The sequence below is a fragment of the Mus caroli genome, chromosome 7, assembly GCF_900094665.2.
Source record: "Mus caroli chromosome 7, CAROLI_EIJ_v1.1, whole genome shotgun sequence".
NCBI classification, from domain to species: Eukaryota; Metazoa; Chordata; class Mammalia; order Rodentia; family Muridae; genus Mus; species Mus caroli.
Genome location: NC_034576.1, coordinates 91,307,560 through 91,319,649, shown reverse-complemented (window position 1 = coordinate 91,319,649; position 12,090 = coordinate 91,307,560). Strand labels below are relative to the sequence as shown.

Sequence of the window (12,090 nt, the reverse complement as noted above, 5' to 3'; positions counted from 1 at the left end):
AAAGAAAGAAAGAAGAAAGGAAGAAGGAAGGAAGGAAGGAAGGAAGGAAGGAAGGAAGGAAGAAAGGAACTCATACCTATCATTCTTCTTTGTTTTTTTTTTTTTTTTTTTTTTGTCTTTTTTTTTTTTTTTTTTTTTTTTTTTTTTTTTTTTTTTTTTTTAATGGTTAGCCCGTAGACCAGGCCTAAAACTCAGAAATCTCCCTGCTTCTGCTTCCTACTGCTGGTATTAAAGGCATGTGCTGCCATGCCCAGCCTGAAAACAAATATTCCAAAAGAACCTGTTTGCATACAAACAAACAAAACCACTCCCAGTTTAACTTTATCACTTATTAAACTTCCATCAATCAATGAAAATTATTTTGATCAAATTTAAATGGTAATGAATGAGACCAGTAATATCTCAAACAAATTAAAATTTACTGTAATCACAACATTCAGGAACAGTGATTCGTTATATAAAGGGAGTATTTTATATGCAATCCATCAAGATCAGCCAGACATCATGTCTCCACGGAGATAGTTCAGTTACCACAGATCCAAACCTTTAAGTAATCATTTATATGCCTTTTTACTTGTAAAGCAAAATACCTTAAACATGTCTGTAAGAATAACCTCCCAGATCTAAGTCTTTGCATTTCCTTTCACAGATCCAGGGGCAGATGGAAATGTTTACATGGTGTATTAGAATGTTACATGTCATGTAGTGGTAAGCAAGAATGAGGGAAAATGGGATAATAGAAGGTGATAAGGAAGGATATGCTGAAAAGAAATGTTACATATGTATGAATTATAAAATTATACATCAACTAATTAATTCAAAATAAAAATGACTTATTCTTTTGAAAGATGAGCTACTATTGAGTGCAGATTCACCACCTGGATTTATTTACCGAGTATTAGATAAGGGAATCTCTGCTGGTCACTGATCACAAATTTCTAAATCAGATACTTTATAGTTGCTGCCAATGAAGAGGAGGGAAAAAAATGCCTATAAGAAGCTTACAATTTAATATGATAAGGAAACATGTATTACAGTGCAAGACACCCCAATCTTCTCATTTGATATGTATTGCATTATCATAATCTACTTTGTGAACATGCAAAAGTTATGTGAATTCTTTAAATACAGGGTCTTGCCACACTGAATAAGCATGTCTTGAACTTTTAAGATCCATAAATCCTCTTGCTGTAGCCTTCTGTGTAACTGACACTAGTACATATGGTTTCATTGTGCCTCACAAGTAAAAGGAAAAAAATTGAACATACTAAAAATCCAACAAAATCTTATGAATTCTACATGAAGATATTTAGAAGGTCTTATGCAGATATAATTTGTAAAATAATTTTAATATTTGGATTAGGAATTTGGGGTAAGAGTATGTATTCTATATTTAAAAATAAAGATGAACAGTAGGCATTGGTAGAGGTAGAGAAGATAATCTGTGCAGAAGTACACTATAAAAAGCAAAGAGATATCTATGGCTGGGCATATCTCGGTAACTATGACAATTTGGTCCTGTCAGATGGTATCTGCTTGGGTTCCCTGATGCATGACTACTGTTGGGACATTGGGGCTTGGTAAGGCAACAACAGAATATGTGAGTACCTATGACAGAATGTCTTGAGGATATAGTCCTTGGTAATATCAGTGAGAATACTTCAGATGAGATAAAACAAGTGTGAGAAGTGACTGCCTGGATTTGATAGGTTCAGGGGAATTGAAATGTCAAAGATCATACAAGTTTGAGAAATTAGCTTCAAGTTGCAGCTTTTACCAGAGAAGGTATATTAGAAATAAACTCAGTTATAAGGTCTAGAAAAGAAGTTGTGTTTTATTTTTTTAGTCAAAATACTTCCTTCTGTTGACATGACTTATACATTAAAATGATTCACACTCTCAAGACATTTCAAAAACTGACTTAAATATTTGCATGAAATGTATGCTTAAGAAATTGCTGTTATTTACAACTCTAATTGATCACTTTGAAAATACACCTTCTGGGGTCTCATACTTTAAAATATACATTTACTTATTTTAAATGATTTATGAATATAGACCATTAAGTTTACCTATTGTTACTCGTATATAATAATATGCTTAAGGACTGATCACTTGGGATTAGACAGACTATAAGAGGTCTTGTCCCTAGAGAAGACTGATTCACTTCAGCAGCCATTAATTGAATAATTAAACAGAGGTAATGATCTTGAGATGGGGCCTAGGGGAATGTAGAGTTGCAAAGGTGGAGAGGGGGGCAAGGAAATGGTATACTACTGATGTATGAAATTCTCAAGAGCATTTAAATAAAAACTATTTAGCTTTAATTGTGTATATTATGTATGTGAATGTCTGTGTATGTGTATGTGCATGTTCAGGTAATGCAGGTCCCTCTAGAGGCAAGAGGCCAGAGGCCAGAGGCCAGAGGCCTTGGAACTTCTGGATCTGAAGTTACATGCAGTGATGACCTAACTTAGATGGGTGCTGGAAACTGAACTCCATTTCCCTGGGAGACCAGTGTGTAATCTTAACCACTGAACTGTATCTCTAGCCCCTGGAGTCCTACACATTTTGAGGGACAGTGTTTCAAATAGTGTCTATTGGTGAAAAGTAAACACAAGTAAATTTTAAGAAATGGGGTGAAATCACATGCTTAATTTGTTTCCGGGAAACAGTCTGCCATTTCTACTAGCTGTTTTCAAGTTGGTGGTGTCTACAGAGAAGTCAACGCATCCTTTAGCTGTGTGGTTGCTTGCCTAACTTTTGGACATGAGCTGGATTGTAATGGAGAGAATAAAGAGAATGGAAAAGAAGAGTTATTAACAAAAGCAGAGGAGACAATAAATAATTCTGCAGTTGGTCGAAGTGGTCAAAGGAGATACTCAGCTAAACCTAATTACTCCTGATAACTTCCCAGATGCCACTCATGATAGCAGTCTGCCACTGATTCTTGCAAAGACTTAGATATTCTTATTCACATAACCTTAATGTTTTAATTTCTGCTAGTCTTGGCTAAGACCTACAGAATCACATTGATTGACTGTGAACTCAAGGTTGAGTACTTTAACCTATATGATCTTGGTTAGTTTACCTATATCCTGCTCATACATCCCTATTCTCCTTCTATAGACTAGGCATATTTAAACGTGGCTAGAATATTTTAGAGACTGGTTTTGAATAAAGCTATAGTTGTAGAAACTGCAAAATGGTATTCTCCATCTCCCCTTTCAATTAATAAGTAGTACCTAATTTTAATCACTGCTTATTTATATTAAATATTTCAGCATAAAATATTGCATATTATTTTCTATGAATAGTAAAGGCAGCCTGATCTTTGCTCCCACTGGAAATGAGGTGATGCAAACATAGCTCGGAAGGTTTACTCCTTCTTCCTAGTGCAATCCTCAGAAAGAACTTTGGGTTTTTACTTAAGTTTTATAGCTAAAACTCTCAACTCCATTACCAGAATTCAAAAGCTAGTTTATCCAGTTACCACTTTAAGCAATTTACTTATCTCGCTAATTGAAAGCAGTCATAACATAATGCTCCTAAGCATTTTCTTCTGAGGTTGTAAAAGTTATATTGAAGAGCGTGTATGCATTATCACCAGTAATTAGAAGATATTAAATAACAGTTCAATTCTGGGGAACAAACACTTGAAGTATGACCCATCAAATGTGAATGAAATTTGTAGCATCAAAAATGATAATTTGGAAGTCATTAGCTTAGACTGTCTGCTGATTTTTAAGATCGAGATTAGTATTTTTTTAAAAATATAGTATTGGTCTTCATGGAAAGGATGTTGACTTTTTCAAGCTATAAAATATTTCTACATATGTGAAAATGTCACGCCGATGATGATGCCAAACCCATTAGGTAAAATTTTGGTGTGTCCATTAGGAAACTTCTTTAGTTGATGCGTATCTGGGAACTAACATGCCTACTATTATCACTGTTTGTGAGAAAAATTACTTCAGTTAGTATTAAACTCTGTACAAGCCACACTGGCAATCCTCCACCAAGGCTACACATAGCTGTGCCTAATAGCTTAAACATACATACTCTCTCATGGAAGCTGCCCAGAGAGTATGCTTGCCACTAGTGGCCTGGAAAGGAACAGATGGACTGAAGGCTGGGAGATTGGGTAGGAGGGCAGGTTGTGGGAGGGAGGAGAGAAGGAGGGGAGAGAGTTTAAAAACAGTTGACACATAAGGTCTGCTGCTTCACTGGAATCACTAAGGATGATCAGAAATGCCCTGGAGTTTAAAAGCTGTCTGCTCCTCTCAGCCTGCAACTCCCTTTATGTCTGGCACTATTCTCCCTGGAGATGCTGTCACAAAGCAGGGTCTGCACAGTGAATACAATTAAAGGAAAGCCTCTGGAAATGTCCAAGGGGAAATTAGATAACATGTGCTTTGATGCAGGGATTTGGAGTTTGAAGGTGAAAGAAGACAGGAAAGATATCAGAAGCCTGTGTCTGCTTTGCTCTGGTTTATATTAGCATTCTGCCAATGCACCTTTGAAAGTTCTTCACTGAAGTCAGTTTGCTCAGTGTTTCTCAAGTGTTATCAGATATTTCACACACTTTACATTAAAGCAACTTAAAGTTAGATTTCTCTTGTACAAGAATGTTGAGTCATTTTTCCCCTTTACATTGTATTAGTCAATGAAAGGAAAACAACTACGTACTTGTCTTTGGGGTTAGAATGTTTGGCTCTCTTTTTACAGTCATGGAACATACGATTTTTGTGCATTGAGTGGTAAAGCTTACTTTTGGCCTGGTCAAGGCTAACCCATGGCCTTGTATGCAGTGGGCAGAGATTTCCTGGTAGACATGCCCATGATTATGTCTGCATAGAAGTTGCTTCCTTTATTGGTATTTTCTGTAATATAATGATTAATATTTTTTTCCTTTTGTAGAATGCACCAACTGGCATGAGTGGCTCTCATCAGTAGAACAAGATGTCCCTACTCTGTTACAGGCTCCACAGAGCTACAGAGTAAAAATGGTAGGACACAGAAAAGGGGAAAGTTCAGGTGGAGAATGTGGAATTGTTTACATCAATTTGAACTATGGTCATATTTCTGTGGGAGCATCTTTGTGATTAATAATGGATGTGCGAAGAACAAGCTCACTGTGTATGACATGACCTCTGGGCAGGTGATCCTGGGTTTTATAAGAAAGCAAGCTGAACAAACCATGGGAAACAAGACAGTAAGCAGAACTCCTTAATGGCCTCTGCATCAGCTCCTACCCCCAAGTCCCTGTCCTGCTTGAGCTCCTGCACTCATTACTTTTTATGATGACCTGTTTGTTGTATGGAACTGTGAGTGAAATAAAGCCTTGCCTCCCCAAATTGCCTTTGGTCATGGTGTTTCATCACAGCAGTAGTAACCCTATGACATGGTGTGACCAGCCAGTTTCCCTCTACCTGCCATACCAGCTCTGCTTGCTGATGTGTCTTCTGAATTATAATGGATTGTATTCCCTGACCTGTAAACCAAAATAGACTGTTTCTGCATGATGTCACTTCTTGCCAGATAAATATCAGGAAATAATACAGATTGCTTTAGTTTTAATTTTTATGGAAATGAATGCTAACCATACAGGGATTCTAACCAAATTATATGCTCATACCTTTACACATCCCCCTAATTAATCATACACTTCTATTTAGTATTGATACAGTGGTTTATTTGGCACTGAATACAGGATGACAACTAGTCTCTTAAGTTGGGCAGTGAAGAAGGGCAATATGGTCCTATATTAGAGAGTAGAGATAAATGATTTTTACTCATCCGGAGACACAGTGAAACTTCTCTGAAAGGCAGAGTGGAAAAAACACTTAAAATTTCAACAAACATCAAACCTTTCAAAACAAGAGTTATTATCTTATTCTCAGGTGGGTAGGTCATGACCTTTGGTCTAGTGATTGTAAAACCAAAGGTCTAACAGACAACTAATGATGAGAAGAATTATCTCCTTGTTAAATTCTTCTGACAGCTTATCTGTCATGCTACTGTAGAAAGACCATGAAATTTAGATTCAATTGTTCTTGAGTTTGAATCTCTTTTGTGCTTTGGCCTAGCTGGGTAATGTTGAACAGATCACATAACTTCTGTATGCTTCAACTTCTTCACATTTAAGGCAGTTAATAATAGCAACATATATTTTTGTTCATGGCTTTTAAAGGATATCTATAAAATGATTTTTGTTTGTTTGTAGGGTAGGTGAAATATGTCACCAGATGAGCATGGAAATGGTGAAGTGAAACGTACTCAAATTCCAGAAATCTCAGAGATTTGAGATGGCAGGAGGATGGATACTCCCTCCCTGCATCCATACCTGCTCCATGCATGTGACCACAACCCTCAAATAAGGTGGCCACAGACAATTAGTCATGTAGCACAGCACTTAGAACTCCTCTCCACACTAAAGAGATATCTCAATAGCTTTAGTCTTCAGTAAATGGCCTTCCCTTCATAGACATTCTAATGACCTTCTGAAAAATTACATAATTCCTGGTTCACCCTGAATAAAGCATATGCACCCAATTTCACCTCCAAATATGAACAAGCTAAGATCATCTCAGAGGTCTGCTTTATTGAAGATCGCCATGGGAATCCTGTATGGCTATGGGAGGCCATAAGATCATTAACCCACCCCCAAACCTTTGACCCCAATTTGTCCTGCTGAAAAGAAATTCAGGAACAAATATGGAACAGAGATTGAGGGAATGGCCAACTAATAACCGCGCCATCTTGAGACCTATCTCAATGGGCAAGCACCAATCCCTGACACTATTAATGATACTCTGCTATATTTGTAGACAGGAACCTAGTATACCTGTCCTCTGAGAATTTCTACCCAGCAGCGCACTGAAACAATTGCAGATACCCATAGCCAAACATTGGACAGAGGTCAGGGAGCCACATGGAAGAGTTGCAGTAAGAATTAAAGGCTTTGATAGGGAAGACCAACAGAGTCAACTAACCTGGACCACTGGGAGCTTTCAGAGACTAAGCCACCAACCAAAGACCACACTCAGGATGAATTGTGTCCACTAGCACATATATATTAGACATGCAGTTCAGTCTTCATGTGGGTCCCAAACAAAGGGAGCAAGCCTATCTGAAGAGCTGTTGCCTATGTTTAGAACTTGTTCCACAACAGGGATGCCTTATCTGGTCTCAGTGGAAGAGGATACACTAATCCTAAAGAGAATTGATGTGCCAGGGTGAGAAAATACCCAGGGGGTTTCCACCCTCTTAGAGGCGAAGGAGAGGGGTGATGGGAGAAGGGACTCTGGAGAGGTGGACTTGGATGTCCTTAAATAGAAAAAAACAAAAAAGATTGCCATGAAAAAGGCCTTTTCCTAAATGAGCCTTAATACTAAGGCTCCCAAAATCCTTCTCCTGCTCATCTATAACTCAGGACTTGCTCCAAAGCAGACCAAGAGCCTATTTGTCCTGGATCTCATGCTCCCCTTCTGGCCTGGCATTCAGCAGCACTCTGAAGCCCCAAAGGGAGAGTGGACCCAGTCTCAGACGTTGTACTATTCTCCCTGATAGTGTATCAGCAGCACCTGGAGACCACCAGAGGAGAGAGACAGAACATTTCTTATTCTTTTTTGTCTGTTTCATGGAAGACAGTTTTTTTGTTATGTAGCTTTAGTCATCCTGCAGCTCACAATGTAGGCCAGGCTGTCCTCAAACGAATAGAGATCTGAATTGTATGAAGGACATCATAGACCCTAAAAACAGAGGCAGCTGTATTAATGAGTCAATAAAGGGAAAGGAATAGAACCAACCAACCAAAGAAAACAAAACAAAAAAATGAAAACATCATAAAAACAAGGCTCATGGTTCAAGTAATAAAGAGGCACTAGGAAATGAGGGAGTGGTAATCTCATGGTGGGATCCCACTCAGCTAAGGTTATTGTTTGTGTTTACAAAGACAGGCAGATTTCTGAGATTAAGATCTGTCTACAGAGCAAGTTCCAGGACAGATGAGCTTAGGCAGTGAAGGAGTTGGAAAACAGAAATCTATCTCATATAAAATAGGCTTACTATATAGATTTGACATCCACAAGCACTGGGCCCAGTGAACAACACAGGACTTGCTATGTTAAAAAATGTACTACTTTATATAAAACTGTTTCTTATTTATGTTAAAAATGTACTAATTTATATAAAAATGTGTCTTAGTAAGTCTAATACCCAAGGGGCTAAGGTCATAAAATGCTAATTCATGAGAAAATCAAAAGGGAAACAGGTAAATGACTGAATTGATATACAAATAAAGGCTGAGCTTTGGTCTGCAAGAACAGAGCTATCTAGAAAGCTAACACATCTCTTTTAGAAATTTGTCTGGCAGGTTTTCTGATTTTGGTAAGAAAACCCATGAGATACCTAGAGAGCTCTCTAGAAACCTGTCTCAAGCAGAAAACAGACCAATCAATTTGCACCCCATCACTGACTGAAAGTTGTTTCTTCCTCCACTTCCAAAAACCCTTTCCTTGGAACCTTCCCCCAAGTTGAGGCTGGTCCCTGGCAGATATCTGCCTGTCTTTAACTCCCAAGTATCAGGATGAAAGGCTTGTGCCACCATACCTAGTTATAAAATTATTCTTAATCCAGTACCTTCAGCATCACCTCGAAGTTCATTTTATATATATATATATATATATACACCTTCTTGTCCAAACTTGTACTAATAATTTTTCTATTGCTGTGGTAAAGATCACGATAAAAAGAAACTTGAGGAAGAGTTTATTTGACTTATAGATCATAGTCCATCACTGAGAAAATTTGAGACAGAAACTTAAGGCAGAAACCTAGAGGCAGACACTATGGTGGAACACTGGTTACTGATTTGCTCCCTATAGCTTAGAAGATTTTCTTTTTATGTAGTTTAGGACCATCTGCTCAAAATGGTCCTTCCCATAGTGGGCTAGGTCCTCCACATCAATCACTAATAAAGAAAATGCTCCACAGAATTTCCCATAGGGCAATATGATGGAGGCAATTGGTCAGTTGAGGTTTCCTCTTCTCAGATAACACCAACTTGTGTCAAGTTGACAAAAACAAACACAAACAACAAACAAATGAGCAAACAAAAAAAACAACAATCAGTACTCCTAATCATTTCAAACCTACTAAATTAAGAATTCAGGGCTTAGGGATTTGATTCTATAAAATAATAATATGCAAGAATACATGAAATAATGTGAAGAGACACATGGAGACTGTTTAATAAATGATGTTTCTATTGGTAACTTCAATATATTCATTATGTTTTGGTGTAAATTTTTGATTGTTTAGGATGAACAAGTTCATGATGGAAATGTTTGTTTGAAGCCATGGCCTTTCTTTTTTAAAAGTTTTTACTAAGAAAGGCACATGGATAAATATGAGAAAACGGCATCATTAGTTTGCCTTTTTTCTCTTTCCCACTTTAACTAAGCAATGGGGAAATCTCATTTTCTGGTAGCTTCTACATTCTGAAGTGGCTCATTGTGACCGAAAATAATAAGAGGAGGCAGCAACCAACTTTGTGAACAGACTAGATACTGTGACTATTTTTCTCAATTTTTATCTATTTATTTTGACTAAGACAAAATGAAAAATGTCAGCATTTATACTTGCCTCTCTAGAGAGCTTCATGTTATGCAACATAAGGGTTCTTCTAGAAAGTCGTTATTTAATCCTTACACACTTAATGCTACAATAATTTTACAAGATAAGGTCACACTTATTGTGAAGGACTATAGTTACACCTATAGAACACTTATGAAACCAGAACACAAAGTTGAAAAATAGTTAAAACCTCCCCAAAGAACATTAAACTCTGCAGAAATCTCACCTTCAAGAAGAAAAGCAAAACAAATCAAAACCAAAAACATCCAGATAACGTATCTTAAACCTACCATCAAAGAATGGAGATTTGGAAAGTGATGCCTCCTAGAATTGAGCAATTTTTCTCTGGTAAGTCTAGCCCCTCTAGATGCAGATGTTCTCATGGTGCTGACTTCTTAGAAAATGTAACTTTGGCAACTTCTTTTATATTATACCACCTGAAGTTGTGCAGTGGCTGGACCTGAGCTGGCATGATCCTAAGATTAGGAGGAAGAAGCCAACTGTATTGATTTGGACTTTGGTATATGATTAATACTACAAATATCGATACCCTGAGAGGTACATAGTTCTTTCCACGTGCTGTAGAGTTTCAAAGAGTTTAAATGTTTCCTCTAGGGCTCCTGAATTTAAAGGTCAGAGCTGGAATTAGAATTTATACTTTAAGGGAAGACTCTTCATGACAACACACCATCTCTAATTTGTAGTATGAAAGACATAAATAGGCTGTGTTGTTCCACAATGTCAACTTGACTGTCCACCCACTTGTGATCTTTATTCACTTCAGACACTACAAATCAGAATAAATAAGGCAGAAATACATTTGCCATGATCATACTGAAAAATAATTACAGAACAATGTTATATATGGTTGAGAAAATGACTCTGAAAGAAAGAAAATATTTGAGTAGAAAAGTGCTTTGACAACTTCTCTACCTGGGTTTGAATCAAAGTTTTTGTTCCACCACCTTTAATTCTCTAGCTAAAGGTTTTTACTTTGCCTCTATTCACATACTTAGGATTTTTCTCTTATCTGTGAATGCAGAATAATAATTTCTAATACCAAATTTAATATAAATTTCTGAATGTTAGTAAATTAAAAACATATTAAGATCTAATTATATATATATATATGATGTGTGTGTGTATGTATACAAAATAATTTAGCATGGTAATCACCATAAAACAGTTGCTTGATGCTTACTGGTATATAAAAGACAAAGTAACTTATTGATAACACACAATAATTCTGCTTTCCAGGAGAAGAGGTGGAACATATCTATGTATTGATTGGGAATGGAGATGGGAGACATACTACTATTTTTTGAAAGTGGTCATGAGAGGGTTGGTTTTTTTTTTTGACAAGAATAGTTATTGAGTGTTTGATAAATGAAGTTATGAGTGGGACATTGGGGGAATGTGAAGGCTGATGACTCCCTAAATTTCAGATTCTGAGAAGACAGCAAAGAAGCCTATTTTTCCTTTCCACTTCAGCTACAGTCTGAAAACAAGAAGATAAAGAACAGGTCAGGCAAGACAAGGAAACTATCTGAGGGGGAAAGAACAGCTCATGGAGGATGCCATATCGAGAGTTGAAAACATTTGTGGATTGTCTTACAGCACCCAGGGAATGAACCCTGAATATAATGTGTAGAACCTGCCTGAATTGAATGCACAGATTCTTATTTGATCGGTTTCTTTTTAGAGTTTATTTTTCTCCCAAAGCTTACTTTTGCCCATGATTCTTTAACATAGATTCATAATATAGCACTCCATTATATCACTCAATTTATTTGTATCTAGTTCTATGCCATTCAAGAGATTAAGATAAACCCAATGATGGTTTCCTTGTTTCTCTGTTTACGTGGGTTTTTTTTTTTTCTTTGATCTTTATGTCCTCAGCATGAGAGAGGATGATTTTATGGAACATGTACTTAAAAGAAGTATAATTTTTGAGTTGTCTTATATTTTAAGGACAAAGTCTTATTAGATAAAATCTGGACAACAAGGCCAACAGAATTAATAAATTCTCTTTACTGTGCTAGAAATAAATTTTTCCTTTAAAAAAATTTACAAGCTGAGAAAAAGTTTGGAAGTTTGTGTAAGTTTGGTTCAGCTGTGATCCTTTGCACATACTAAATCATTTTGTGTTCATTTGTATATACAGGTTCTGTAGATGTGCTGTTTGGTTTTGGAAATCCACCCTTTTTATTTTTTATTTATTTTAATTTTTAATATTTTTTTATTATGTATTTTCCTCAATTACATTTCCAATGCTACCCCAAAAGTCCCCCATACCTTCCCCCCCACTTCCCTACCCACCCATTCCCATTTTTTTTGGCCCTGGCGTTCCCCTATATTGGGGCATATAAAGTTTGTGTGTCCAATGGGCCTCTCTTTCCAGTGATGGCCGACTAGGCCATCTTTTGATACATATGCAGCTAGAGTCAAGAG

General features: G+C 36.8%; 1 protein-coding gene and 1 non-coding gene across 9 annotated transcripts in view; one reads left to right on the top strand and one right to left on the bottom strand.

Moving 5' to 3' along the window:
• The window catches only part of Grm5 (glutamate metabotropic receptor 5), a 910,014-nt gene that overhangs the window by 33,100 nt on the left and 864,824 nt on the right, over positions 1-12,090 (bottom strand). The gene's annotated exons all lie outside the window — the stretch shown is intronic.
• Positions 8,343-8,405, top strand: LOC115031583. Its single transcript, XR_003837262.1, has one exon. It is a non-coding gene; the product is annotated as a U7 small nuclear RNA (small nuclear RNA).